Below are 6,416 nucleotides of genomic sequence, written 5' to 3'. Positions count from 1 at the left end.
CCTTCCTCCCTTGTCACCCACCCTTACTGGGAAGATAAGCAATTCAATATAGTTTGTACATGTGTGGCTATGCAAAACATTTCCATAATGGATATATTGTAAAAGACTGACTATATTTCCCTCCCTCCTATCCCACATCCCACTTGTTCTATTCTCTACTTTGATCCTGTCCCTTTTCAAAAGTAGGTGCTTCCAACATCCCTCCGCCCCAACCTGCCCTTCTTTCCATCATCCCCCCTTTCATCCCCTTCCCCTCTACTCTCCTGTAGGGTGAGATACCCTATTTAGTGTGTATGTCATTCCCTCCCTAATAAGGCTGACCCATTCCCTTTTGCCTTCCTATTCTTCCCCTACATTGTAACCATTTTCCCTTGCCTCTTCTATATGAGATAGTATACTCCCATTCTGTCTCTCCCCATCACCTCTCATTATATTCCTCTCTCACCTCTTAATTTTACCTTTTAAGTATCATCCCTTCCCATTGAATTGGTCCTGTGCCCTCTATCTATGTATGCCTGTACACACATATACACACATTCACATATGTATTCATACACCCATATACCCTCCTATATAGACATATATGTATATATGTGTGTGTGTGTGTGTGTGTGTATATATATATATATATTCCCTGCAATTATTCTCATACTGAGAAAATTTTCATAAGTTATAATTATCATTTTTGATGTAGGAATGTAAATCGTTCAAATTTGATAAGTTCCTTATGATTTCTTTTCCCTGTTTACCTTCTCATGCTTCTCTTGCTTCTTGTATCTGAATGTCAAATTTTCTATTCAGCTCTGGTTTTTTTTAATCAAGAATGCTTAAAAGTCCTCTATTCCACTGAATGACCATATCTTCCCCTGAAACATGATACTCAGTTTTGTTGTGTAGGTGATTCTTGGTTTTAATCGCAGCTCCTTTGCCCTCCAGAATTTTGTATTCCAAGCCCTTCAGTCCCTCAACGTAGAAGCTGCCAAATCCTGTGTTATCCTGATTATGTTTCCACAATATTTGAATTGTTTCTTCCTGGCTGCTTCTAATATTTTCTCCTTGATCTGGGAATTCTGGAACCTGGCTATAATACTCCTAGTTTTCTTTTTGATATCTTTTTCAGGAGGTGATTGGTGGATTCTTTCAACTTCTTTTTTTTGTCCCCTGGTTCTTAAACATCAGGGCAATTTTCCTTGAGAATTTCTTGAAGGATGATTTCTAGGTTCTTTTTTTGATCATGGCGTTCAGGTCATCCAATAATTTTTAAATGATCTCTCCTGGATCTATTTTCCAGGACAGTGGTTTTCCCAATGAGATATTTCACATTGCCTTCTATTTTTTCACTTGTTTGAATCTGTTTAATAGTATCTTGATTTCTCATAAAGTGATGTCACTACTTCCATTTGCTCCAATCTAATTCTGAAGGAATTATTCTCTTAAATGAGCTTTTGAGATTCTTTTTCCATCTGGCAAATTTGGCTTTTTAAGGCATTCTTCTCCTCATTGCCTTTTTGAGCCTCTTTTGCCATTTGAGTTAGTCTATTTTTTAAGATGTTATTTTCTTCAGTCAGGTTGTTGACTCTCATTTAATAATTTTCTTGCATCGTTCCCATTTCTCTTCCCAATTTTTTCTCCACTAATTTGATTTTCAAAATCCTTTTTAACTCCTCTGTGGCCTGTAACCAGCCCATATTTTTCCTGGAAGCTTTTGGTGCATGAGTTCTGACTTCACTCTCTTCCTCCTGTTCCATGCTTTGATCCTTTTTGTCCCCAAAATAGGAGTCTAATGTTAGATTCCTCTGTTTGCTTTGCTTCCCTTGTTTACTCATGTTGCCACTCAATTACTTGACTTTTGGGCTTTTTGCCACAGAAAGACTCTACTACCTGACAGGGGTGCTTAGTACTAAATGCTGGGTTTTTCTCAGCTGCCAAAGGTATTAGTTGGGTGCCTTCTCTGGGCCTCCACACACTCTGACAAGCTGGTCGCACACCCCAGGACCTCCACCCTAGACCGCAATCCAGATCCAAGCAGGTTAAAGCAAGAGCGATTACCCCTCAGACTGGTCGCTTGGTCCACCTATAATCTTCAGGCCAGGAGGTGAAGCTGCCATGTGGTGGTGGCTGCATGGCAGCTTTGCCTCAGCAGCTTCACCCTCCAGGGGATAAAGGCTGACTGCATTCCCAAACTACCGGATCCCAAAGTCCACACTGCATTGGCCTCTCACTTTGTCCTTAGCATCTATGAGTTGATAATTCTGGAAACTGCCACAGCTGCTGGTGATCTGAAATCCTGCCAGCCAGAGGCTGGTCAGCCCACCCTGAGGCTAAAACCTCAGCTCTCCTGGAGCTGGGGTCGGCTCACAGAATCTGGCTGCTTCATGCTGGTCTGTGCTCAGCAGGGGGTTAACTTATCTGTGTCATTTTGTGGGTTCTGTAGCTCTAAAGTTTGTTCAGAGTCACCTTTTACATGAATTAGAGTTGGTGAGAGCCAGAGCCACATAGAAGTCCTCTTTCTACTCTTCCATCTTGACTCCAACAGAGTGGTCAGTTCTTAAAGGAACATGCACTTTTAATATCTACTGCACAGGCATATTGCCCAGAATTCACTGTGGTTTTAGGCTTGAAACATGACTAAGTCAGCTAGTGGTCAGGGCTGACCAAGCTGCCACCCATCAATGTCATGTTTGACAAGATGGATGTTGGGAGTTTAGTATACCCCAAGCTAATGAGGGATTCAGGACATATATACATATATACACACACACACACATATATATATATATATATATATATATATATAAAATGAGCTAGGGAGTATATATATATGACAGTCTAGGATATATATGATAGGAATGTATATACACAGCTGCTTCAGCCAGTATACAGCTGGCCAAACTCCTAAATTCTATGGGTGCAGCTGGCCATTGTCACAGTAAGAAAGATAAGTATTTAGCTAGGGCATGCTGCCCTTGAGCTAGAGAGAAAGTGCCTGAGACAGTGTTTTAAGGCTAGGGAGACTGGGGTTCAAGCACCCCATCATGACCATGGGCAAATCATAGAGATAATAATACTTGTACTAGCATGGAAATTGCTGCTTTACTTAAATTTCATAGGATTGTCTTGATGACAGAACTTTACAAATCTTGCAGCCCTTTCTAAATGTGTGCTTTAAAAAAAATAGGATGTTTTATTAAGCTCAATGAGGCTAATCACTTTCCATAGTCCTCTAAAGAATGGAAGTTCTTTAGTTTCTCTCTGTCTTCTCCATTTTCCTCTAAGTAGTTCTGAATTTATTTGTAAGGTATACCCATAACATAGCTATGTATCCTGCCAGCTATTTCTTTTTTAAAATAGATTCTTATTCAATTTTTTCATCACCTACATTCCACACTACCCCCAGGTATTTCTAATTGACTTATTACAGCTCTTACCAACTGGTTTCTTAAAGGATTCTGTCCTTTCTGAACCATCTGAAACTGAACACAGATCAAAAAAGATAAATGTCTTCTCTCTTCCCCACAGAGATGGTGATGAAACCTCTTTAAATCTTTCTTCCAAAACCTGTACCAGAAATGCTCTAAGCTTGGATTTATAACTATAAACTCTATAAACGAAGGCAGTCTATACAAGAAGACAGCTTGTAAAAGTTTAAGCTCTTACAGGCAACTCAACTGCCAAGAAAATTGCCATTGTATTTAAATTGCAAGCAATCCTTAGCCTAGCAACAAGCAGTCAAAGATCTATGTTGTAGTGGGGGGAGGGAGAGGGTCAGGGTAGGGAAACAATTCTTTCTTTTTCTTCTAAGTAGTATAGAAAGTAACTATTTTTGTGATTGGGAAAAGGCAATCACATAGATTTTGTATGTTGTTATTGAGCTACAGTCATGTAACTTTTTCCACTCCCTGATTCTATCATATATGTTTAACTTCTTTGGTTAAGAACTGAGGCATTATATTCATAGGACCTGGATGCACCCTTCCCCCATGGTTTCTCACTAAGCAAACTCTTTCTGACTTAGCCCTTCATCCAAAGCTTTTCCTCCACGAACAAGAGAATTTGACCTAATAGACCCAAAAACAGAGAAATGTGCCTTTAATGCCCTTAAAAACATTGAAGATAACAGCACATTCACTATAGGACAAGTATTTCAAGTGACTGAAAACACAACATATGAAAGATTCACAGAAATACCCATGAACCCACAAAATGACTCTCTTTCCCTCTCTATCAGGCTGCCATTCTTGAGTGGACCATCTGCCCCCACCCCATACTGCAAAAAGAAAAAAAAAAACTTAGGATCCTCCTGACATAGTTCTGTCTTGTACTGCACACATAACCACCACCACCAAGGGAAAGCACTTGAAAGTGCCCCTTTCCCATAAACTTGCATGATACATTCATCTCATGATAGCTTTAAAGGGCAAGGTTTATTTTGGTTCATTCACATTATGGTTCTCATCCCCTGCTATTCCTTGGAACTACTTCCTGTTTGGTCCTGTGGTCCCATTAAGAGTTCTTTTGCATATAAAAGCTTGCCTCCCAGAAGAACAAGTCTGAATTTTTGTTGGAGTAGTCTCTTTCTTAACTGTCTTGTCTCTTAGCTGTGGTTCTCTCCATTCTTCTACAAATCTCTACACTCCCATTTTAAAGCCAAACCCAAGTGAGACAGTGTAAAAGCACAGTGCCTAACACATAATAGGTGCTTAATAAATGCTTATTAATTAATTGGTATTTTAAAAATATGGATTTTTGTTTCAAGAAGAAGCTTGGAGTCAGTGAAAGTATTATGCATTTTCCCAAATGTAAATCAACCGGCTTTCCTTGTGGGCCCAGTTCATTGTCTATTTGTAACATCTATCATATATAATCATTGTCTGCTTTCAGTACCTAGCATGTATTCTGTGTGTATACACATATATTCATTTGTGTATGTATACACATGCATACATATATGCATACTTACACATGTGTGTTACTAGATCAATAGGTCAACCATGTAACTGCTTACCATATTCTGGGCAACCCATTCTTCAACAACTTGTTTTTTCTTGTGTGAATAGTTCTCCTTCAGGTGGCCTTGTGGTGTTTGGGGGAACACAATTTAATCTTCAAACAGAAGCATCTGGAAGATCTTACTATCTGGATATGTTCTGTGAGAATGACAAAAACCTTTGGCAAGCATCCAGCTCCCTGTTTTGTATCTTGCTTGACATTAGTAATCAATTTCTCTGTTGTATGCATTGGTTGATATTAGTAATCAGAAGGTCATTGAACAAAATTATGCATTATTGAGTCCATCAAAGAATCTTTCTAATCATAATATATGCATGGAAAAAATCTTGGAGGAAAGCATTTGGGAATGCATTTTGCTCTACTGAATCAAATGCTTTTAAAATAGTAAAAAAAATAATAAGTACAGTAGAATTTTATATTCTCTGCAACTTGCAATTAGTTGTATGATTGTAAAGGTATAATCTGCTATAGAATATATTTTTTTAAATAAACATGTTAATCTCTTCCTTCTCACTGGGCACTGTGAACCCATATTCAAGTGCTATGTGGAAAAGGGCCAAGAGGCATATATTTCCTTTGGGTCACATGCCAACAAGCTGGTAGCTATTGTGGATATTCTTGATCATAACAGGAGTTTGGTTGGTGGCCCTTGCTGTGGTGTGAGAAGGCACTCTGTGCCATTTAAATGTATGCAATTTAACGACTTTGTTCTCAAATGTCCACACAACTGCTCCTCAGAAGTATGTCCAGGCTGTTTGTGGGAAAGAAAAGATCAATACCAAATGGAAATTTACACTATGAGCCAACAAGATTGAAGCCAGAGAAAGAAAAGTCAAGAGGACAGATTTTGACTGCTATAAAGTCATGAAGGGCAAAAAAATGAGAAACAGAATTATCAAATACAAAGTGAAGAAGCTCCAGAAGGCATTTACCCAGAGGGGGTCTCCTAAGAAGGGAGCTGCCCAGAGGGCACTTGCCTCAAAGATCTCTGCCAAGAAGATCTCCTCTAAGAAGGCTGAGGGCTAGAAGGCAGCCTCAGGCCAGAAGGTCCCAGCTAAGAAGGGACCAGCTCTGAAGGGCCCTGCTCAGAAAATACCAGCCCAAAAAGAAGCTGCTCCAAAGGCCCAAAAAATAAGAGACTGCCAGAAATCAAATAAAGATTTTTAAAAGGACTATAACTTTGCAATACTCTTCCCACCTTTGCCCCTACAGAATACTCTAATAACAACAAAACAAAAAACAAAACCACAGTTAATGAAAACAAATGAACAAAATGACCATGTTTGATAGTATATGCAGAAATTCTGTATGCATAGTACACCATTTTTCTACTGAGAGTAAGGAATTATTTTTCATCATTAGTCCTCTTGAATCAAGATTGCTCATTAATTAATCTGAATTTTAAT

At 38.9% G+C, this 6,416-nt stretch overlaps 1 pseudogene; it reads left to right on the top strand.

The window, feature by feature from the left end:
- LOC138156829 (large ribosomal subunit protein eL14-like) overlaps nucleotides 1–6,177 on the top strand; it is a 14,850-nt pseudogene extending 8,673 nt beyond the window's left edge.
- Nucleotides 6,178–6,416: the final 239 nt, after the last annotated feature.

This window comes from Petaurus breviceps, unplaced genomic scaffold (genome assembly GCF_028583685.1).
Source record: "Petaurus breviceps papuanus isolate PSGF00001 unplaced genomic scaffold, PetGlider_PUasm1.0 110, whole genome shotgun sequence".
Classification (NCBI taxonomy): Eukaryota; Metazoa; Chordata; class Mammalia; order Diprotodontia; family Petauridae; genus Petaurus; species Petaurus breviceps.
Note: the sequence above shows the minus strand (reverse complement) of the source record. Positions and strands in the feature narration are given on the sequence as shown.